Genomic DNA, 24466 nt, shown 5'->3' on the forward strand with positions numbered 1-24466 from the left:
ATGATATACTAGGTACTACACTAGATCCATGGTCTAGTGTCCAGCAGGCCCCCGGGACAATGTGGCCAGGCAAGGCTTTAGAGACAAGGACTTTTCTTAACAGTGCCAGGACAGCCCAGCTCTTCATCTGAGTGGCTGCGGGGCAGCTTTGGTCCTGCTGCCTTCCCCTAGGATGAAGGCAAGGTCCTTTAGAAGAAACAAAAAACAGGAGCTGCATTAGGCATTTTGAGCAGAAAGTGGTCAAATGTAGGGATTTAGGGCCTCACGCAGTTGTTGGGGGTGGGGTGGGGGAAAGCAAAGGTCAGAAAGTTCACATTCAGGAAATGTGAAAGTATAGAAATCTCACGGGAAGCTGCAGATGATGGTCTCAACCACCTATAGCATTGGAGTAGGAGATTCTCAGAGGAAACCTGGAAGCTAGTGACGAAACCTCAGATCACCTGCTCCCAGCTGCTACCAGAAGAGCATGGCATCTACGTCTCCTTAGCCTCTGGTTCTCACATGAGTGGCTCTTGCTGGCAGAATCTAACTGGAACCCTGTGGACAAGGGACTCTGGGATTCTCCTGTGATTCAGGAGAGAGTGTAGAAGGGGCTACAATGATACCACGTAGACAGTAGACAATTTGGTACAGGGTCTTTGTAGCCCCAAAGCCTAGCACATTGCCTGGCACGGAATAGGAGCTGAACACGTTTATTGAAATAACAAAGTGTGGGTGGGAGCCCCATCCAGAGGGGCATTTCTATTCCACCCAGAAAGACTGCATTTCTGCCCCTAAGAGTGGGGTGAGTGGTGGGCTTCCAGAGGATTTCCTTCCATTTAGGAGAGCGGGGCTGGAACTCCAGAAAGTGCTCCTGGGCCTGGGAAGTAGAAATAACAGCTCTTGTGTTTAGAGCTTCTGAAGTCCATGGTGGAGAAACATGAGGCCTGCACGGGAGCTGCATCTCTGGGGACTGGGTTGAGGTATGGAGCCTGGACTCAGCTGGGGTTTCTCTTCTCTGGCCTACTGGCCCGGCATGGCCAGCTCTTCCTTTCAGACTATAATCTTAGACACTTGGCCCGATATTGGAAGAGGCAAGTTTGTTAATGGACGCAGGGGTTAATTGTGGGAGCTCCCAACAATGAGGGCTATATTCATCTAAACTCTTGATTGTAAATGATAGGCAAACCTACTTGAGCCAAAAAGGATGTTTATTGACTCATGTAACTGAGAAATTCAGGGGTGTCTGCCTTCAGGCAAGGCTGGATTTAGCAGCAGAAATGATTCTCTTTCTCCCACCTTCTCCCTCTCTTGGCTCTGCTCTCTCTGATGTTCATTCAAGTGTGGGTCTCATTCTCTCCTGCTGTAGGTGGGCTTCCTTCACATAGTCAGGGAAAAGTGCTACTAGCATGTCTAGGCTCACATGATCCTAGCTTGGTGAGTCAGTGGAAGGTAAGCTTCCTCTCCGTGTATGGATATATAAACCTGAAAATGATTGGGCTTGCTGGGTCAGGTGTCTACCTGGACAAATTACTATGTTTAAGGGGACATGGTGTTGTACCTGTTTTGGCTTGGCACACCTGCCCACGTCTGTGGCCAGAGGCTGGGGCTGGGGGAGGGGAATTGTCATGAATAACCTCACAGTACCACATGGAGAGCAGGAGGGATGATCCCCCAAGGAATAAAAATTATAAGTGAAAGCAACATATTTCTAGAACTAAAGAGAACAGGAAGAAGCCTGGGCTGGGATGACGGTGACTCCAGGCAGAGAAGAAATGCCACGTGAGAGCCCTCAGCTTGGTCGGCATCATCTTGCACTTACCTGAGCGTCCAGCCGGACCCTTCCCCAGCTCTGGGAGAGCTGGCAAGTGTCCAGCAGGTGTGACTGTCCAGCAGCGGGACTTCTCCCTGGGGTGTAGCAAAGCTCCTTGCTCCCCTCAGTTATGTTGCATTTGCCATGAACTTATTTTTAAAAGCCATATTTGGTCTTTTCCTGGACACCTTGTTTGAAAATAACTAGGCTTTGCAGCTGCATGGGTTTTCAGGTGAAATGTACCCCATTCAGGAAGGATCCAAGTGCTCTCCCTCTCTCGTCTTTCTGTCTTGATCCCTTGGGCTCCTACTTAGAAAATGCTGAATTATATATCTATTCAGTCAATATTTACTGAGAACCTAGTGTGTGAAAAGCCCTGGGATCAACAAAACAAGCTCAGTCCTGGCCCTCACCAAACTTAAAGTCAGCAAAATGAAACAATCAACAAAGCAAAAACAGCACCCAGTTGGTGAATCCATTACTCAGGGGTGATGGGATACATGCTCCAAGGGGGAAGCATGGGGTGATAAGACTGACCTGGCTCTGGGGCAGGGAGGTTCCTTGAGAAGGGGACATTAAGCTGAGAGCTAAAGCATGGCTGGATTTTGGATTTTGATGAGGCTAAAGGGGTAGGGAATGGGGAAGTGTGTTTGGATGCCAGGGCTCTGAGCAGGGAAAATGGGGTTCCTGCTGGCAGGGCTGGGTGAATAGGCTGGAAGGGGCAATATTTGAGGGTCTGAAGGCCAGGCTGGGGGTAAGGTCTCTATTGCCACCCCCAGTTTGCCTGGGAATAGGACCTTGATTCCATTCTACCAGAGCCCTCAGCTATGAGCACGAGAGGCCACTGTCCAGCTCCCTCATGCCCCCTTTAAGTGCTCCCCCCCTCACATCACCTGGCAGGGAGGAGGGCATTTCCCCAACTGCACTTGAACCTCTCAAGTCAAGGCCGGGCTGGCAGTGGGTGGGGACGCTGCTGTAACTATGCTAATTGCAGGGCTGCTTCCCTGGCTGCATTTGAAGCAGAGCAGGAGGAGGCTGGGCTGCCGGGTGGGGAGAGATGGCGGTGCTTGGAAGAGGCTATTAGCAGTGGAGGCGGCACCAAGTGCTGGATTCACGATGTAGTTTGGAGGTAAAGCCATGCAAACTCGTGGGTAGAGCTGGATGGGGTGTGGTGATGAGGAGAAAGAGAATAAGGACGGCTGCAAGTCTGCAGTCTTGGGGGATGGTGGTGCCATTAGCTGAGGTGCCTTTGGGGGAAATAAACACAGGCACACGTATTCTGTCTTGGACATTTTGAGTTGGAGGAGATATCAGGGAAGCAGTTGGATATATGGGTCTGGGCTGGAGACACAAGTGCTGGAGCTCTCAGCCCAGAGATGGTGAATGAAGTCATGGATGTGGGCGCCTGTGTGTGGCGTTGAGGGAGACCAGACCCGGGTCCCGAGGAACGGAGCATTTGGAGGTCAGCGAGAGGAGAAGCAGCCAGCAAACAGATAAACCCGACGGGGTGCAGGCGACAACCTGCCTGTGATAAATTATGCCTGCGCTGCCCAGGCTGCAGATGTGTGCTCTGAGGACCCCCAGGCACCGGGGGCCTGTCGCTGGGTGACGGATGAAGGCTGCTCCCACCCACCCGCCGCCCGCTGGCACATGCTTCCTGTCGCCACCAGGCAGTCCGTTGGGAATAGAGAAAATAGCTGAGCAGGCTTGCCGTGACAGCCTTCTAAAAGTGACTTTTAAAACTTCTTATAGTGGGACCTTCAAGATGGCGGAGGAGTAAGATGTGGAGATCACCTTCCTCCCCACAAATACATCAGAAATACATGTACATGGGGAACAACTCCTACAGAACACCTACTGAGCACTGGCAGAAGACCTCAGACCTCCCAAAAGGCAAGAAACTCCCCACGTACATGGGTAGGGCAAAAGAAAAAAGAAATAACAGACAAAGAATAGGGACGGGACCTGCACCAGTGGGAGGGAGGTGTGAAGGAGGAAAGGTTTCCACACACTAGGAAGCCCCTTCACTGGCGGAGATGGGGGGCTGGGTGGGAGGGAAGCTTTGGAGCCATGGAGGAGAGCGCAGCAAGAGGGGTGCAGAGGGCAAAGCAGAGAGATTCCCTCACAGAGGCTCGCTGCTGACCAGCACTCACCAGCCTGAGAGGCTTGTCTGCTCACGGCCGGGGCAGGTGGGGGCTGGGAGCTGAGGCTCGGGCTTTGGAGGTCAGATCCCAGGGAAAGGACTTGGGTTGGCTACGTGAACACAGCCTGAAGGGGGCTAGTGCACCACAGCTAGCTGGGAGGGAGTCCGGGAAAAAGTCTGGAACTGCCTAAGAGGCAAGAGACCGTGTTTCGGGGTATGCGAGGAGAGGGGATTCAGAGCACCACCTAAACTAGCTTCAGAGAGGGGCGCAAGCCACAGCTATCAGCTCAGACCCCAGAGATGGGCATGAAATGCCAACGCTGCTGCTGCAGCCACCAAGAATCCTGTGTGCAAGCACAGGTCACTATCCACACCCACCCACCCACCCCCGGGAGCCTGTGCAGCCCGCCACTGCCAGGGTCCCGTGATCCAGGGAGAACTTCCCTGGGAGAACACACGGCGTGCCCCAGGCTGTTGCAATGTCATGCTGGCCTCTGCCACCGCAGGCTAGCCCTGCATTCTGATTATAACTACTCTATCCCTTCCTCCGCCCAGCCTGAATGAGCTAGAGCCCCTAATCAGCCGCTGCTTTAACCCCCTCCTGTCTGGGTGGGAACAGAGGCCTGAGGGTGACCTACACACAGGGGTGGGGCCAAAACCAAAGCTGAACCCCAGGAGCCGTGTGAACAAAGAAGAGAAAGGGAAATTTCTCCCAGCAGCCTCAGGAGCAGAGGATTAAATCCCCACAATCAACTTGATATACCCTGTATCTGTGGAATACCTGAATAGACAACGAATTGTCCCACAATTGTGGTGGTGGACGTTGAGAGCAACTGTAGACTTGGGGTTTGCTGTCCGTGACTGATTTGTTTCTGATTTTTATGTTTATCTTAGTTTAGTGTTTAGTGCTTGTTATAATTGGTGGATTTGTTTATTGGTTTCGTTGCTCTCTTCTTTTTTTATTATTATATTATTCTTTTATTTTTTAATTTTAATAATTTTTTTAAAATTTATTATTCTTATTTTTTATTTTTTTTCTTTCATTTTTTCTCCCTTTTCTTCTGGCTGTGTGGCTGACAGGGTCTTGGTACTCCGGCCTGGAGTAAGGCCTGAGCCTCTGAGGTGGGAGAGTTCAGGACACTGGACCACCAGAGACCTCCCAGCCCCATGTAATATCAATTGGTGAGAGGTCTCCCAGAGATCTCTGTCTCAGTGCTAAGACCCAGCACCGCCCAACTGCCAGCATATTCCAGTGCCAAACAACTAGCAAGACAGGAACACAGCCCCACTCATTAGCAGAGAGGCTGCCTAAAATCATAATAATGTCACAGACACCTCAGAATACACCACCGGACGTGGCTCTGCCCACCAGAAAGACAAGATCCAGCCCCACCCACCAGAACGCAGGCACCAGTCCCGTCCACCAGGAAGCCTACACAACCCACTGAACCAACCTCACCCACTGGAGGCAGACACCAAAAACAACGGGAACTATGAACCTGCAGCCTGCAAAAAGGAGACCCCAAACACAGAAAGTTAAACAAAATGAGAAGACAGAGAAATATGCAGCAGATGAAGGAGCAAGGTAAAAACCCACCCGACCAAACAAATGAAGAGGAAATAGGCAGTCTACCTGAAAAAGAAGTCAGAATAATGATAGTAAAGATGATCCAAAATCTTGGAAACAGAATGGAGAAAATACAGGAAACGTTTAACAAGGATCTAGAAAAAGTAAAGAGCAAATAAACAATGATGAACGACACAATAAATGAAATTTAAAATTCTCTAGAAGGAATAAATAGCAGAATAACTGAGGCAGAAGAACGGATAAGTGACCTGGAAAATAAAATAGAGAAAATAATTACCACAGAGCAGAATAAAGAATAAAGAATGAGAAGAATTGAGGACAGTCTCAGAGACCTCTGGGACAATATTAAATGCGCCAACATTTGAATTATAGGGGTCCCAGAAGAAGAAGAGAAAAAGAAAGGGACTGAGAAAATATTTGAAGAGATTATAGTTGAAAACTTCCCTAATATGGGAAAGGAAATAGTCAATCAAAGAAGCACAGAGAGTCCCATACAGGATAAAGCCAGGGAGAAACATGACAAGACACATATTTATCAAACTATCAAAAATTAAATACAAAGGAGAAATATTAAAAGCAGCAAGGGAAGAGCAACAAATAACATACAAGGGAATCCCCATAAGGTTAACAGCTGATCTTTCAGCAGAAACTCTGCAAGCCAGAAGGGAGTGGCAGGACATTTTAAAGTGATGAAAGGGAAAAACCTACAACCAAGATTACCCTACCCAACAAGCCTCTCATTCACATTCGATGGAGAAATTAAAACCTTTACAGACAAGCAGAAGATAAGAGAATTCAGCACCACCAAACCAGCTATACAACAAATGCTAAAGGAACTTCTCTAGGCAGGAAACACAAGAGAAGGAAAAGACTACAAAAAGAAACCCAAAACAATTAAGAAAATGGTAATAGGAACATACATATCAATAATTACCTTAAATGTAAATGGATTAAATGCTCCAACCAAAAGACAAAGACTGGCTGAATGGATCCAAAAGAAGACTCGTATACATGCTGTCTACTAGAGACCCTCTTCAGACCTAGGGACACATCCAGACTGAAAATGAGGGGATGGAAAAAGATATTCCATGCAAATGGAAATCAAAAGAAAGCTGGAGTAGCACTTCTCATACCAGACAAAATATAATTTAAAATAAAGACTGTTACAAGAGACAAAGAAGGACACTACATAACGATCAAGGGATCAATCCAAGAAGAAGATATAACAATTGTAAATATTTATGCACACAACATAGGAGCACCTCAATACATAAGGCAAATGCTAACCACCATAAAAGGGGAAATAGACAGTAACACAATAATAGTAGGGGACTTTAACACCCACTTTCACGAATGGACAGATCATCCAAAATGAAAATTAATAAGGAAATACAAGCTTTAGATGACACATTAAACCAGAGGGACTTAATTGATATCTATAAGACATTCCATCCAAAAACAACAGAATACACTTTCTTCTCTAGTGTTCATAGAACATTCTCCAGGATAGACCATATCTTGGGTCACAAATCAAGCCTTGGTAAATTGAAGAAAATTGAACTCGTATCAAGTATCTTTTCTGATCACAACGCTATGAGACTATATATCAATTACAGGAAAAAAAACTGTAAAAAATACAAACACATGCAGGCTAAACAATACACTACTAAGTAACCAAGAGATCACTGAAGAAATCAAAGAGGAAATCAAAAAAATACCTAGAAACAAATGACAATGAGAACATGATGGGACAATGAAAACCTATGGGATGCAGCAAAAGCAGTTCTAAGGGGGAAGTTTATAGCAATACAATCCTACCTTAAGAAAGAAGAAAAATCTCAAATAAACAACCTAACCTTACACCTAAAACAAATAGAGAAAGAAGAACAAAAACACCCAAAGTTAGCAGAAGGAAAGTAATCATACAGATCAGATCAGAAATAAATGAAAAAGAAATGAAGGAAACAGTAGCAAAGATCAATAAAACTAAAAGCTGGTTCTTTGAGAAGATAAACAAAATTGATAAATCATTAACCAGACTCCTCAGAAAAAAAAGGGAGAAGACTCAAATCAACAGAATAGAAAATGAATAAGGAGAAGTAACAACTGACACTGCAGAAATACAAAGGATCATGAGAGATTACTACAAGCAACTGTATGCCAATAAAATGGACAACCTGGAAGAAGTGGACAAGTCCTTAGAAAAGCAAAACCTTCCAAGACGGAACCAGGAAGAAATAGAAAATACGAACAGACCAATCACAAGTAATGAAATTGAAACTGTGATTAAAAATCTTCCAAGAAACAAAGCCCAGAACCAGATGGCTTCATAGGCGAATTCTATGAAACATTTAGAGAAGAGCTAACACCTATCCTTCTCAAACTCTTCCAAAAAATAGCAGAGGAAGGAACACTCCCAAACTCATTCTACGAGGCAACCAGCACCCTGATACCAAAACCAGACAAAGATGTCACAAAAAAAGAAAACTACAGGCCATTATCACTGATGAACATAGATGCAAAAATCCTCAACAAAATACTAGCAAACAGAATCCAACAGCACATTAAAAGGATCATACACCATGATCAAATGGAGTTTACCACAGGAATGCAGGGTTCTTCAATGTATGCAAATCAATCAATGTGATACACCCTATTAACAAACTGAAGGATAAAAACCATATGATCATCTCAATAGACGCAGAAAAAGCTTTCGACAAAATTCAACACCAATTTATGATAAAAACTCTCCAGAATGTAGGCATAGAGGGAACTTACCTCAACATAATAAAGGCCTTTTATGACAAACCCACAGCCAACATCGTTCTCAGTGGTGAAAAACTGAAAACATTTCCTCTAAGATCAGGAACAAGACAAGGTTGCCCACTCTCACCGCTATTATTCAACATAGTTTTGGAAGTTTTAGCCACAGCAATCACAGAAGAAAAAGAAATAAAAGCACTCCAAATCGGAAAAGAAGTAAAACTGTCACTGTATGCAGATGACATGATACTATACATAGAGAATCTAAAGATGCTACCAGAAAACTACTAGAGCTAATCAATGAATTTGGTAAAGTAGCAGGATACAAAATTAATGCACAGGAATCTCTTACACTCCTATACACTAATGATGAAATCTCTGAAAGAGAAATGAAAGAAACACTCCTATTTACCATTGCAATGTAAAGAACCAAATACCTAGGAATAATCCTACCTAAGGAGACAAAAAACCTGTATGCAGAAAATTATAAGACACTGATGAAAGAAATTAAAGATGTTACAAACAGTTGGAGAGATATACCATGTTCTTGGATTGGAAGAATCAACATTGTGAAAATGACTATACTACCCAAAGGAATCTACAGACTTAATGCAATCCCTATCAAACTACCAATGGCATTTTTCACAGAATTAGAACAAAAATTTCACAATGTGTATGGAAACACAAAAGACCCCAGAGCCAAAGCAATCTTGAGAGAGAAAAACGGAACTGGAGGAATCAGGCTCCCTGACTTCAGACTATACTACAAAGCTACAGTAATCAAGACAGTATGGTACTGGCACAAAAACAGAAATATAGATCAATGGAACAGGATAGAAAACCCAGAGATAAACCCACGCACATACGGTCACCTTATCTTTGATAAAGGAGGCAAGAATATACAATGGAGAAAAGACAGCCTCTTCAATAAGTGGTGCTGGGAAAACTGGACAGCTGCATGTAAAAAAATGAAATTAGAACACTCCCTAACACCATACACAAAAATAAACTAAAAATGGATTAAAGACCTAAATGTAAGCCCAGACACTATAACACTCTAGAGGAAAACATAGGTAGAACACTCTGTGACATAAATCACAGCAAGATCCTTTTTGATCCACATCCTAGAGTAATGGACATAAAAAGAAAAATAAACAAATGGGACCTAATGAAACTTAAAAGCTTTTGCACAGCAAAGGAAACCATAAACAAGACCAAAAGACAACCCTCAGAATGGGAGAAAATATTTGCAAATGAAGCAACTGACAAAGGATTAATCTCCAAAATATACAAGCAGCTCATGCAGCGCAATATCAAAAAAACCAACAACCCAATCCAAAAATGGGCAGAAGACCTAAATAGATATTTCTCCAGAGAAGATATACGGATTGCCAACAAACACATGAAAGGATGCTCAACATCACTAATCATTAGAGAAATGTGAATCAAAACTACAATGAGGTATCACCTCACACCGGTCAGAATGCACATCATCAAAAAAATCTATAAACAATAAATGCTGGAGAGGGTGTGGAGAAAAGGAAACCCTCTTGCACTGTTGGTGGGAATGTAAATTGATACAGCCACTCTGGAGAACAGTATGGAGGTTCCTTAAAAAACTAAAAATCAAACTACCATATGACCCAGCAATCCCACTACTGGGCATATACCCTGAGAAAACCATAATTCAAAAAGAGTCATGCACCACAATGTTCACTGCAGCTCTATTTACAATAACCAGGACATGGAAACAATGTAAGTGTCCATTGACAGATGAATGGATAAAGAAGATGTGGCCCATATATACAATGGAATATTACTCAGCCATAAAAAGAAACGAGATTGAGTTATTTGTAGTGAGGTGGATGGACCTAGAGTCTGTCATACAGAGTGAAGTAAGTCAGAAAGAGAAAAACAAATACCGTATGCTGACACATATATATATATGGAATCTAAAAAAAAAAAAAAAAGAATGGTTCTGAAGAACCTAGAAGCCAGACAGGAATAAAGACACAGATGTAGAGGAGGGACTTGAGGACACGGGGAGGGGGAAGGATAAGCTGGGACGAAGTGAGAGAGTAGCATGGATATATATACACTACCAAATGTAAAATAGATAGCTGGTGGGAAGCAGCCACATAGCACAGGGAGATCAGCTTGGTGCTTTGTGTCCACCTAGAGGGGTGGGATAGGGAGGGTGTGCGGGAGACGCAAGAGGGAAGAGATATGGGGATATATGTATGTATATAGCTGATTCAGTTTGTTATAAAGCTGAAACTAACACACCATTGTAAAGCAATTATACTACAATAAAGATGTCAAAAAATAAAAATGGTTCTGAAGAACCTAGGGGCAGGACAGAAGTAATGACGCAGATGTAGAGAATGGAATTGAGGACATGGGGAGGAGGAAAGGTAAGCTGGGATGAAGTGAGAGAGCAGCACTGACATATATACACTACCAAATATAAAATAGATAGCTAGTGGGAAGCAGCTGCATAACACAGGGAGATCAGCTTGGTGCTTTGTGGCCACCTAGAGGGGTGGGATAGGGAGGGTGAGACGGAGGCTCAAGAGGGAGGGGATATGGGGATATATGTACGCATATAGCCGATTCACTTTGTTATACAGCAGAAATTAACACAACATTGTAAAGCAATTATACTCCAATAAAGATGCTAAAAAAAAAAAACTTCGTATAATTGATGATTAAAAGGCCCATTGATCCAAAGACTCTGTTTGTGGTGGAAGAAGAAAAGTCATTTTAGAAGGAATTTCTGGTGAGGTGAAGTGTTCCAGCAAATTGGCCAGGCAGCGTTTGCAGCCCCAGGCTTATATTTCAAAAGCCATTAAAAGCCCCTGAAGAAAGTGCTGCAAAGTAGTTGTTTTGAGAAAGGGAAATATTTTGGGGTAGGGGGTAGAAGGAGAAAATGCCAGCTGAGGGGCTCACAGTGGGCAGTGAGAGGAGGAAGTGGAGGCCCCCTCTTCACCTTGGCCTTGGGGCAGGGCTGGGCTCCTGGCTTCCTGCACTGCGGCCCATGCTCCTGCCCATCTGCACCGCTACCTCCGGCCCCTGGCTCTCACTGCTCCCCTATTTGGAACGACCCGTTCTCAACACTCAACGACCCGTTCTCAACACTCTCCTTTCCACAGTTAACCCATTTTGTAGCCTCCTTTCCTTAAATTTTCCTGGTCCCTAATATCCCTCACTGACCTCCTGTGGCCATCGACCTCTGCATGACTCATGCATTTCGGTGGCTAGGGACCCATAGGGACCCTCATGCTGCTCTTTCATGCATGTCTCTGGCTTCCCCCAGCAGGCTGTGTACACACTAAGAGAGAAGGGCACTCACGGTGCTGGGCGTGGGGTGAACTCTCCAGAACCTTATCGGCTCGTTTCCTCCTTGCTAAGGGGCCAGGGTGCTGTGGGGAGCCGGTACTCAGCGCCCATAGTGTCTCTGTCCTGGACCTTGTTACGACATCCCACGTGGGCCTGTCCTGGCAAATTCAGGCAGGGTGAATGAACTGTGTGTGTGTGTGTGTGCCTTCTCAGCTTTGCTGTGGTTGTCAAGGTCAGGGCAGCTAGACAGGCTGGCCAGGGGAGGACTGCCCAGCAGCATCACCTGGGAGTGAGGTGAGATCATTAAGCGTTTGCATACAGCACACAAGCAGGGCGGCAGGGGAGACTTGGTGCTTCCCTGGCCCTGGCACCAAGTGTCTCCGGGTCCCAGTGGGAGCCCAAGACCTGCCTCCGAGCCCTGTGCTCAGGGTGGGTTGCAGACAGGTGGGCTTCTGGGAAGGCAGATCTGCTCACCTGCCAGGAGCTCAGAGAGGTGCGGGGAGTTCCTGCCTGTGGGTGCCAGTCTCCACTCCTGGCATCTCTCTGAGTCCCACACCTGCACTCGGTGTGTGTTGTTTCTGTTCTGCTCTCGTTAATGCTGGTTTGTGTGATCGTTTTGGAAGTTTTCTCTCTAAACGTAGTCTCATTGCTGAGCTGACGTAAAGCCATGCCCAGGAACCACATTCACGGGAAGGGTTCATGTGTTCACAGTAATAAAATCTGGCATTTTTAAAAGCTTCCCTCTGAAGATACCTCCTCTCAGAACTGTACCTCTCCTCACCCCCCTCAGCCCGAGTTTGCTCTTCTGGGAAAATGAGGCCGCTCGATTAGCTGGATTTCAAAGATCATAACGTTATGAGTCCCTAAACCCCATTTTTTAAAGAATCCCAAAGTGTATGAATTAAAATATGCGTTACTTCTTTTCAGCCTGATGAGGAGAAGCCTGTGAAGGACCCTATCAACCCAGAAGGAGAAAATCTGATGAGCGATGGTGTGGGCAACGGTCCTGCGGGTGAGAGGAGGGCACGGCGAGGTGAGACGTGAGGCTGGGGCTACTGGGCTGCCGCAGGTTTTGGTTCCGCTCAGACGTTGTTGCGTCCCCATGTGAAGGAAGTGCTTTGGGGCCAGCACTGTCCTTGGATGACAAGCGTGTGCTGGGGGGAGAAGTTTGGCATGCCGGGCTTCTGTGGGTGTGCTGGGTCCCGGAGGCTGTCTCCAGAGGTTTGCTGAGAGTCTGGGGGGAGACCTGTTGACCTCAGGGCATACTTGGGGAGCACAGCACTGCCCAAGGGATGAGATGGGCTTTGGGGTCAGAGAAAAGGAGTGAGGGCTGAGATGTGGAATTTAGCGATGGGAGTTGGAAAAAAGGTGCCCGGCCCTGGCCAGGCACCTGGGGTTGAGACTGACTCCTAGGAAGGGCTGAGAGGAGGAGGGGTCGTGAAGGGGACCAAGGAGTCCTGGGCTCAATGCAATCTGGTCTTTAATGGAGCTGGGGATGGGCACTGTTAATCCCTAAGATTTCTCAAAGCGTTTTGGCTTTGCATGGTAATCTGGTAGCACAGATTTGTTTCTCTGTGGTTGTAAAAGAAACTTGTGTGCTTATCTGAGAGACAGCTGTGTAAGGGACACATTGGAACATGGCTGGGAGAGGGAGGAGTTGTAGCAGAGGAGAAGGATGGGGACCAGGGATGGAAAGGGGGGTGCACAGGGCAGGGTCCTCAGGGACTCAGGGGTGTGTCAGGGTCTTTAGTGCTTGGGAGCCCTGTGACTCCCAGAGAGGACCCCGGCGGACCCCTCCCGTTGCATACGTACCTTCACACAACACGTGTCCACGTGGACACCAGCTTGGGCAGTGCCCTTCTCTTACTCATTGGCAGTTCCCAGGTGGGGATTTAGGCCTCATAGAAGAGGAGGCGGAATTTCTCAAGACCTCACAGAGATGTGGCCGCTGTGGACATTTGTGTGTCTCTCTGAAACTTCCTCTAGACACTATTTCACTCCATTTTAGAAGGTTCCGTTGGGTACCAGTCCTGGGAGCTGCTCTGTGGCCTGCTGAATAATACTGGGGGATACCCCATCCTCTGCTCCCTTCTTGGAGGTTCCCAATCAACAGCAGCATTTCAAAGGCTCTGAGAAGTCCGGCAAAAAGCATCTGTTAAACGTTCTTTAATCCTGCATTTCCGAAACTCATTTGACCGCAGATCCCTTTTGCTACAGGAAGCCTATTAAAGTCCTATGCAAGTCTCCTGTCCTCCCACACACCTTGGGGCCCTCTGATTACTCTATATTCTCATGCTGACTAAGATCGCAGGAAAAACCCGAACGAACTTTTTGGCCAACCCCAATGCTTCACGGACTTACACGCTGTAAATTTCCTTCCAAGGTGAAGATCAGGCAGGGAGTTTATCATCTGGCCTGCTGTGGCCTCCTCTGAGCTTGGAGCAGGCCCGCTAGAGCAGAGCGCAGACACATCTGTTCACCTAGACTGCTCAGCCAGCCCCTCTGGCAGCCTGAGTTTGCAGACCGATCGCTTCCTGGTTCATGCTTTATGGTTCAGCCGGAGCATTTGGCCCGAAGGCAGGCATGTGTGCTCACTTTCACAGCCAAATGAAGCTCACCTGGGCCCAGGCTGCTTGGTGGAGGACGAGATGTGAGCAGAAACACTCCATCTGCCGAATCCCACTCCCCTACAGCAGCGCAGGCCCTGGGCTGTTCTGACTGTCTTGTTTTGCATATAGTGATGAAATATTAAAGGGAATTCTTCCAGTTTGAAAACCTTTTTGTCAAGGCACAGGGGCAGCCTGAACATGCGACAGAAGCTCCCTGAGCTTGAGAGAGGAGCAGAGGGACACAGAGAGGAAGCAGGAACCACCCGAGAGGCTGGAGCTCCCTTCATAGGGGCCAGGAATGGCTCAAGGTGGCCACCTTCTCCCACCTTGTTGCTGCTGGCTGCTCAAGGTGGGCACCGCTGACCCAGAGCTGGTTCTTGGGAATATTTTTGTATTTTTTTTTGTCTTACTGCTCTGCGCTTTATTGTGATTCGCAGATGTTGCATCTTTTATAAATAGAAGGTTTGTGGCAATGCTGTTTTGTCAGATGATGGTTAGCAGTTTTTTGCAATAAAGTTTTTCTTAATGAAGGTATATACATTGTTTTTTTAGACAATGGAATCCTGGATTGGGAGGCTTGTGGTGTGTCCTTGGGCAAGTACTTGAACCTCTCAAGGCCTGGCTTTCACCACCAATGAAACTGCGTGGTAGACCAAATGCTCTGGGGCTTGTTAAGGCTTAGGTAGTAAGATTCTACTTGGAAGCTGGTTTGTCTGTTCGCTGGTTTGTCTGTTCACACGTTTGTTGCCAATGTTACCTTGATCCCTAGTGAGACACATTGGACCCAGTGGCCGTCCCGGAAGGGAGGGCTGCACCTAGAGGGCCCACCCGAGTGTGACCTGCTATGGCTTGGACAGACCCAGGCTTTCCTGCCCACCAAGATGGTGCTGGAGTTGGGGCAACCACAGCTAAGGGTCAGTGTGGCACTGGCCGGCCACATTTCAAAGCTGGCCTCGGGGGGATAGTGCTATGACTTGACTCCTGTTGGGCATCCTCACAGTGTTATGTCTGCATCCCTCTCTGTGTCTGCAGTGGGGTCTGCTCTGGGCACAGACACTGAGGCAGCCCCCTGGCATTTCTGATACAAAGTGTCAGACCCGACCTGACCCAAGTCAGAGTTGATCCTGGAATGGCCAGAGCATCTGCAGGGCCTGAATCTGTGTCTCTTTGGCAATGTAGCACTCATGCTCAAAGCCACGTGCTCACCCATCTCCCAGGGAAAGAGTGAGCGGCCCCCCTTGGATGATTGATTAGCAGCCTGTATTTCCCTTTGCCAAGGTGTCTCAGAAGCACACAAGCAGATGGCTTCTTGGGGAATTCCTCTGGGGAACCGTGCTTCTACAAATCCAAAAACATGCAGAAATCCAATAGTCAAATGAGAGAAGAAGTTGGGAAAGAAAATGTGCTCTTTCCCCTCCTCTCAGTTAAAACCTAAATACAGAGCTGGAGGGGTCAGAAGTAGCTTCTACTTTCCCGTGGTTCTTCCCCCTGTACGAGGAGAAAAACAGACCCGGGGCTGCTTCTAACCTCCAGGGAAGGGGCCTCCGAAGGGCTGCGGCTCTGGCATGTAAGTCCGAGGAAGTGGACTTAATTCAACTGAACAAGCTTTGCTTAAGCAGCTGCTGTGTGCTAGGCCAGGGCCCAGCATTGTGTGGAGTCAGGTCTGATGGCTTACGGCTTAAACAGCACTTGACATGGATCTGGAGTTTGTTCCCAGCTCTGCCACGTTCCAGCTGTGAGACCTCAGACCAGGGGCCTAGACTCTCTAAGTCTCAGGTTCTCAGCCTGTGAAATGGGGATCATAGTACCTATCTCATAGGATTGTTGAAGGAATCAAATAAGTTAGGGCATACAAAGCGCTTAGCAGGGGCCTGGCTCATAATACGCTCTCATTAATCACATACACTCTCATTAATCACACGGCCCCAGGTCCTCACAGCTGGCAGAGGGGATGTGCCCCGCTTTAGAAATGACAGAGCAGAGGCTGAGAAAGGTTATGTGAGTTTTCCTAAGATCACTTGGTTTGTTACCGAGAAGGCGGGGCTGGGACTGGGGTCTCTCAATTTTCCGGTAAGATGTCCCAGCCCTGCTCTGAGATGGGGGTCCCTCCCCAGGTCTCAGGTTGGTTTGGGAGAAGAAGAGCCCGCTGGTGGGGCCTGTGCCACCGCTGCTCTTTGGCAGAGGTTGGGCCATTAAGAACATAGCTCTTATTTTATGTGTTTTTTATGCTTCCTCGAGAAAAGTGTTTGTAGAATTCCAAGGAGTTAGAAAAGCCACCCAGATCCAACCCCCAAGCTGGCAAAGACAGTCCCTCTGTGGAGGGAGAATTCAGAGCCCCTTGCCCCCAAGACCTGATCTTCCCCACCCTGCCCCGCATCTGTGTTTCACGGGGCTGCTTGCTCTCTGGCATTTGGCTTTTCCTGTTCCTTTCCCTGAGGTTTGGTCCCATGACTGCTTATGAGCAGATAAAACTTGGATTGCTGCTTTGGGCCGTGGGATCAGTGTTGACTTGGGGAGGGATGTCTAATTTAACGTAATCCCGCTCCTTCGACTTTCTGTGACTTCCACTGCAGTCCCCTCGGGGAAGAGTAGCAGAAGGAGTGGAAATGTGATTAAAGCAGAGGCCTCGCCTCCTCTCCTAACCTTGGCGCCATCAGTCCCCTGCTAAGAGCGGGATGAAAGCCAGATGAAGTGTCGAAAACACAGATGTTGCTTTTCTTTGAATTCCTACATGGACATGTATGGATGAGCAACCTTTGGGGACACATGAGCTCAGGGGTGTCACGGGTGATGTGTCAGCTGGTTTCCCATAGCATGAGGTCTCAGGGCAGGGCTGGAGGGTATGTTTTTGATCATATGCATGAGGATGCCTCATTCCTTCTTTGGAGCAAGAAACTGAACTGCATAACTCATTACTTCAAGGATAAAATCCAGTTGAACTGGTGTGTGGTGCCACGTAGACCCTCCATGTTTGTACCAAATGTATCATTTTTATTTTCCTAGGTGCACAGTGTCCTGTTCGGGATTTCCCCCCGAGCTAATGGGCTCAGAGGAGCAGTCTTGGTGGAGCCAGGGTAGGGGCTGAGGTGTGGGGAGGATTGCACGTCCCTGCGGCGGGCGAGAGGCTGCACGTGGGCTGCGTGATGGAGGTGCATCTCCCGGAGAGGAGGCAGCATATTCCTTCTGGGACTGTTGACAGGGCTGTGAGCCAGGTAGGAGGAAGGTAATTACATCATTTCATGGCACTCTTGTCTCAGGGGGTCAAATGAGCTGACTCTCCAAAACTAGGGTTTACTTTTGACTTTTTAATTTACGGGCTGATACAGATGCACGCTAGTGCACTCCTCAGGTTTTCTGGAACAGCTGAGCTGTGCCTCGCAAAGCGGGTGAGATTAAGCGGGGCAAATGTGGCTCGACACTGAGGATCTCAGAGGTTAGCAGGGAATATGGGATAGATCACAATCCACGCCGATGCTCAGCGGGATGGGAAAATGGGCAGAGGAAAGGCACGGAGAAACCCAACGGCAAGCACCCAACACTGGCTGCAAGGGCTTCACGGAGGAGGGGGCTGGCTCTAGGAGGATGGATGGGATTTCCACACGTGGAGACGGGTGGGCAAGGCTTCAGGGAAAGTTCGTCCAAAACATAGGTGTCTAGACAGAGAGATGAGAGCCACTTAGTAAGAGGTTCTGTGGAGGGATGTTTTGAAAGTGGCTGGAAAGGTCGAGGCCCTAATGCACTTTGAAGATGCTCAGTGGGTATTTACTGAATAAATGTGTGAGTTAACAGCTGAGCCTTCCTTCAGCCGACAAGTACTTACTGAGTGACTACTATGTGCTAAACACTGCTAGGGGCTGGATGTGCAGCCGTGAACAACACAGATACACGTTGCTCCCTTGTGAGTTCACATTCTAGCAGGGGAAGACAGACAGTAAGCAAATAAATATAATACTCAAGTAATATATACAGTGTGTTAGGAAGAGGTAAGTGTAGGGGGAAAGAATGAGTAGAGGGTGGGGACAGCAGGGGTGTATGTGTGTGTTTGGGGGAGGTTGCAGTTTTGACCAGGGTTGCGGAAGAGGCCTCGTTGAGATGACATTTCAGCAATTTGAGAGGGATGTGAGGAGTCAGCTCGGGGGATATTTGGGGGCAGAGCATTCCAGGCATCAGATCCCGAGGCAGGAGAGCTGATGTGCTTGAGGAGCAGCAGGAGGCCCATGTGGTCGCAGCAGGGGGACAGTGGCAGGAGAGAAGGTCAGGGAGCCCCTGGGGACCTTGAGGCCAGCGTAGGGCTTTGGACTTCAGCGTCAGTGATGTGGGGGCCTCTGGGGGACTTTGAGTAGATGAGAGATGTGATGTGACTTCTGCTTTGAAAGTGTCATTCTGTGTGTTGTGTGCAAACCTGACTGAAAACCTGGAGGCAGGGAGACCGTTTGGGAGGTTGCTGCAGCCCCAGGTGAGAGGTGACGGTGGCCTGGCTGGAGTGGTGTCATGCCAGTGGTGGCAAGTAGTTCCGTTCTTGACATGGACGATTCCTTAACAGACTGAATGAGGGTGTGAGAGACCGGAAGAGTCAAAGATGAAGACACAGTTTCAGCCTCAGTGATGGGGATTGGGAAGGCTGTGGGTGGAGCAGTTTGGGGTTGGATCAGGAGCTGGTTTAGGCGTGACAAGCCGGAGATGTTGTGGACATCTGCGTGGAGATGTGTGGGGCAGCTGGCTTTCCTCGTAGAGTTCTAGAGAGAGATTGGGGATGGAGATGTAAATTTAGGGGCCAGTTGACCTGAGATAGCGTTAATGCCACAAGATAGGATGAGATCACCAAGGGGTTGATGGAATATAATGACAAGCAGGGCTAACGCTTTGTTTAGTTTTAAGCGCCAGGCATTCTGTTAAGCACTTCCCACATTCTCTTTGTTCCACCACAATCTGATGAAGTGGGAGCTGTTATTTTCCCCATTTTACAGAAGATGAACCTGAGGGTCAGAGGCATTAAGTAAATTATTCAAGATCACACAGCTATTAAAGGTCAGAGCCAGAATTTGCACGTTGGTCTGACTCCAAACTTTTAATCATTGCACTTACTGACTCTCTGAATTATGGACCTAATTCTGTGCAGAGTAAGGGACCCACTGAGGTGTTTCAGCAGAGAAAGGACTCGGAGCTGTGGGTTAGGCAGAGGCATCTGGAACCTGGGGGCTCCTGAAGAATGTACCAGGGAGGGGAGAGGTAGAGACCAGAGGCAGGGAATATAGAGAAGGTTTGGACCACACAGTGGGGATTGGTAATGGGGCTTGGAGAAGGGATTTCCTAAGAAGGGAAGAACCAGGTTGTGGTGAATGCAGTGTTATGAGCTAAGTCTTTGTGTCCCCCCCTGCCCCCTGCCCCACCAAATTCACATGTAGAAGCCCTAATGCCCATTGGCTGCATTTGGAGATGGGGCCTCTAAGGAGGTAGTTAAGGTTAAATGGGGTCATAAAGGTGGGGTCAGGATCTGATAGGATTAGTGTCCTTATAAGAAGTGACTCCGGAGAGCTCTTTCTCTCTCTCTCTGTGTACAAGCACTGAGGAAAGGCCCTTTGAGGACAGAGCCATGGGAGGCCACCTGCAAGTCAGGAAGAGAGCTCTCACCAGAAACCAAATCACCAGAACCTTGATCTTGGACTTCCAGCCTCCAGAACTGTGAGAAATAAATGTGTGTCGGTTAAGCCACCCAATCTGGTATTTTGTGATGGCAGCCCAAGCCGACTAATACACCCAGACTCTTTGGTATTCTGCTTTTTCCAGACCTGTGTCTTCTTGCCAGGCTACAGGGCCCAGCCATTTGATAACTGGTCTCTTAAGGAACTTCTCTTCTTCCTCTAAACATTTCTGAATGGACCAGAAGAGTCATTGAACAATTATCTAGTCGTTAGCTTCTCTGTGGAGCCCAGAGAGTTGCAGGAAGAAAATTGGTAAATTCTTTTCATTCTTAGTAAAACCTAACATTATCTTGCTAATGCCTGATATTAAGAGTTCAAAGTCATCTCTCTACCATTGATCTTCAAAGGAAGAGATTTCCTTATTTGACAAGGCCTGAAAAAATGTGGGTGAGGTTCCTTTCAGATGGGAATTTTATTTCGATTTTGTTTTTAAAAAATCTTTTAAGTATTTTTGTACAAAAAGTGTTGTAGTTTCTTTCTTTCTTTTTTTTTTTTTTAATTTGAAAACACCAGAGTGTGGGGGAGGAATGCAAACAAATAACAAAAAAAGATGCTTTTATAACGTTATTTTCACTGTTGAGAAAAAAGAAAATCCTTCCAACAGCATTGAAAAGTCCAAAGGTGAAATAATCTCATTTTTTTCTCTAAAGGCTTTAAAAGTGTCTGCCTGTTGATTCCATCTCTTGTGTCAGTGAGACCATGTCACTCTTCAGTGGCCCAGGGGTTCACTATTGCAGAAAGATCAGCCCAGGTTTCTGGGCACATGCCGAAGCAGAAGGGTGGAAGCATCAGGGGACTAAAAACCTTTCCCAACAGAAATGCTGTGGGCAAGGACACCCTTCCCTGAACCAGAAGGAGGGACGGGGCAGCATCACTCCACCCCCAGAGCAGAGGATGGCAAGAGGCCTAGGGTCCCACTTCTGTGTCCATTCCCTTCCCAGAAGATTGTAAAACCAGTCAAAATGACATGGCTGTGAAGAAAGTGCAACGTATGTTTAGAAATACTGGTAGAGGGAAACATCTGAGGAATGAGAAAAGGTTTGCCAGCTTTTACTACAAATGGGGGAAGAAGCCATCAGGGAGATCCCACCACCAGGTAAACAGACTTTCCTTTTCTGGAACTCCCATAGCCTAGGAGGTCAGGTTCAATTTCCCTGTCCAGTGGACTGGACTTCCAGATGAGGCATTGTGGCTGCCTATGGACTCAAAGCACAAGACCACGATCCAGGGCCCAATTCCAGCTATAAGATCACCCCAGTGCCAACAAATGACGTGATGGTAACTTACATCCTGCAACTGGGAAATCTCACAATATTCTAGGTGAGAGTTTTAGAACATTAAATAAATTTGCAAAGTGGCTGACTTCTCCCCACCATCCTTGCCACTTCCTGCCCTTGGCCTCCATCAAATCACTGGGTTCAGTAGCAACATGTGCCCCCCGAGCATTTCGAGCCCACCAAGGGGCAGGGAGCCCCCGGGGAGGCTGGCACCCTCATTTCCATCCCTAGTCTGAAGAGGAGAGGGCTCTGGTGCTGCTGGAGCTCGTCTGCAAGAAGGCACAGAGAGGTGTGCTCAGTGCCTCCAGCCTCTCGGGAAGCCGATGTTTCTGGGATCTTAAGGTTTTCTCTCCTTTTCCTGCGAAAACGCTCTCTCAATAAAAATGAGTTGTCAGCTGCGCTTGAGACCCTCTAAATTGATTTTGGCTCTGTCCATTACAGGTAGCTTCTGTGTGAAGAACCCGTATAAATCTTACTCAGTGAGGGAGTGTTAAAAATGGCAAATTTCAGAGTAAAGGTTTAACAAAAACCATAAATAAAACTTCAGAAATAATGAAAGTGTTTATAAGCATCTGTGGAATTCCGCACAGGAACAACGAGTGTGGTTCAAGTGCCAAGAGATTGACTGAGATGCTGTGTTTGCCTGGAGAGAGGGAATATCCGTCTTTGTTTGGCCTCTGCTCAGGGAGGCTTGACGTGGAGAAGCACAGACATGGGCAGGGCTCCATGGCCGGGTGCGTGGGAGGGACTTTATCACTGTCAGGGGCCGGGGCAAGTCCGGGCTCGGGAGGCTGCCAGCGGGAGAGGAACTTGCCAAGGAGCAGGGCCTTGAGTCCCAAGTGTCCAGGCCTACTGTGCGCCTGCGTGGTGAGCAGGTACTAACATCACAGTGATCTCATAATCCCAGCAACAAGCGATGTGCCCGTGGCCCATTTTCCAGCTAAGGAGACTGAAGCAAAGAGGGGTCTGTGGCTTGTCCAGGTCCTAGAGCAAGCCATTGCTGGAAGCTGGAGCAGAGCCAGTGGTTCCCAGTGCCTGGCCCCAGTGGTACCAGGCCTGCATTGTCCCTGCCTCTCTGGGGAGTCCCCCTGCCCTCTGAGTCCCCTGGTTGTGTTTTCTAAATGAAACACTCTGGTGTTGCTGAGGCCCATCAGGCCTCCATCCCTGCTGGAGGCTATCATGCCTCCACCCATTGCAGCTTAGTTTATGCCCAGAAACGGGGCTGGGGGAGCCAATCCCTTGGCAGACTTTCTAATGGGACGTAGATCATTACAGATGGGACTCAGGTTTTACAAAATAGTTTAGGAGGTAGATAAATTAGATCATGAAAAGTGCATAAGGGACATCAATTATGCAGGAGCCAGAAGAATGATTATAAAGTGATCTGGCCTCAGTTTTGGCCCATGAAACATTTAACTGCGGCCATTGAAGTAGAACACATCCCTTGCTCCCTACTTCAGAGAAGTGGGGTGGTGGGGGATGCAGCTTTGCCCGAGGGGGGTTGTAAAACACCTGATGACCTCCTTCGCTTGTGGGCGTCTGGGGGTAAAAGGCCACCTGGGAGGCACAGAGCACTGGAGCTGGGCTCTTCGGGTGGAGAAGAGTCCGGGGGGCTCTGGGAGCACAGAGGGCCTGGAGAGGGCTCAGCAGAGGCTCTCCCAGCTCTTTTAACCCAGAGCACAAAGGTGCTCACCAGAACATCCTGGGGGAGTCAATAGACAACATGACCCCTGGGTCCTCAAAGATCCCCCAAAGCTGTCATGCTTGTCCTGCTTCTTGCCCAGCAACAGTGCAGACCTGGCCTTCAGTGGGCTGGCATCTGCCGAACTTCCCTGACCTGATGCTACCGGTGAACATGGGCGTCCAGGGAGATGGGCAGGTGATGGTGACCCTGCAAGCAAACTGTGCATGTTGGCTTCCTCCATGAAGCTTCAGCCAGCATGGCTGGTCCCAGGCCTGGGCATGACTTCTGTCTCCGAAAGAACCCCGACCTGACTCTGAGCCACACACACAGGCTTCCGTGATGGTCTCTCAGCCCTACTGGAGGATGTGCTGCGTTTCTGGAAGGCAGGGGCCTTCTTCCTCCTTCTCTCACCCTGTGGGCTTTGGGCTGGGCACGTGGCGCTTCAGCTGAGCCTGGTTGGCTGGGGCTGGGGGTTAGTTAGCCGCTAAGGGATCGTGGCACACACTCCTGGGCTCTCCCTCCCTGTGGGGTCACTCTCGGCATCTCTTGGAATCAGGGTGTGCTTCTACCTGGAGCCCTCTCTTTGCTCTAGGCCCCCCTGTGCCTTGGAACACAGCTGCCAACAGCCGCCGGGAGGAAGAGGCACATGGCGTGGCTGCAGGACTTCAGTCCTCAGCCTTGTGCCCTCGGCGGGAGGGCTGAGCACAGCGGGGCATGTCGTGAGTGTGCTGTGTGAGCGGGGCGGGGGGAGCTTTGTGAAGGGAGGTGGAGTGGGAGGTGGGTGAGCGCAGTGCCAGGGAAGGTCTGTTCCCGCTGGAGGTCAGAGGTGAAGGCGTGTGTTCCCTATCAGCTGGGTTCTCATCGCCCCCATGGCCCTGGTCTCCCGGGCCTCTGGTCCTTCCTCCCCAAGGTCACCATTTCACTGGGTCTTGCTGCTGGGCAAGATCAAAAGCTTTTCCTTGGAGTGGAGAAAGCAGTGATGTGACCTCCTTGTTAATACTGGGGGCTCGGGATTCTGGCAGATGTAGGATCACATCCCTCTCTGCCATTTGCAAGCTGGGCTTCCTGGGATAAGTCACTTAACCTCTCTAGGCCTCAGTCTTCTCAACTGCAGAACAGGGATCACAATGACACCCATCACACTCTGCAAATGAAATGAATTCTCTGAAGGGTGCTTGTCAAGGAATGATGTGTTCTCCCCACAGTGGAGAGATGGGTGTGGGACTTTTAGCCCTGCTTGGCCTTTTAGAGGTTGGAGTCTGGGAGCAAGCAGTTGGCCTTCCTGGTCTCAGTTTATGCATCCGTGAAATAGACTGACTTTGTGGTCAGATTACCCATAAATATCAGCAAGTCCACTTTTCAAAGGCCGAAGCCATTTGTTACCGGGGTATACCCTACTCATCCACTTTAAACTTGCATTATTGGATCATTAGTATTATTAAAGACAATCGCTAACATTTATCTGAAATTTCTCATGGTGCAAAGGCTGGGCTAAATGCTCTGCATGTGCTTTCCCACCTAACCTCCCAACTCAGTAGATGGTGGAGCTGAGGTCTAGAGATATTAAGG

General features: G+C 48.2%; 1 protein-coding gene and 1 long non-coding RNA gene across 6 annotated transcripts in view; one reads left to right on the forward strand and one right to left on the reverse strand.

The window, feature by feature from the left end:
• LOC309657420 overlaps window positions 1-24466 on the reverse strand; it is a 1054509-nt gene that overhangs the window by 142838 nt on the left and 887205 nt on the right. The gene's annotated exons all lie outside the window — the stretch shown is intronic.
• FSTL4 (follistatin like 4) overlaps window positions 1-24466 on the forward strand; it is a 734694-nt gene that overhangs the window by 81417 nt on the left and 628811 nt on the right. For 3 of the 5 annotated variants that reach the window (XM_082454719.1, XM_082454713.1, XM_082454717.1), the window contains exons 2-3: window positions 3545-3685; window positions 12553-12658. The gene's annotated coding sequence lies outside the window, so the exon portion shown is untranslated. Of the gene's footprint in view, window positions 1-3544; window positions 3686-12033; window positions 12659-24466 lie in introns of those variants that run through there. The other 2 variants (XM_082454715.1, XM_082454714.1) reach the window with 2 other exon arrangements.

The sequence above is a fragment of the Balaenoptera physalus genome (genome assembly GCF_965194825.1).
Source record: "Balaenoptera physalus genome assembly, chromosome: 3".
Classification (NCBI taxonomy): Eukaryota; Metazoa; Chordata; class Mammalia; order Artiodactyla; family Balaenopteridae; genus Balaenoptera; species Balaenoptera physalus.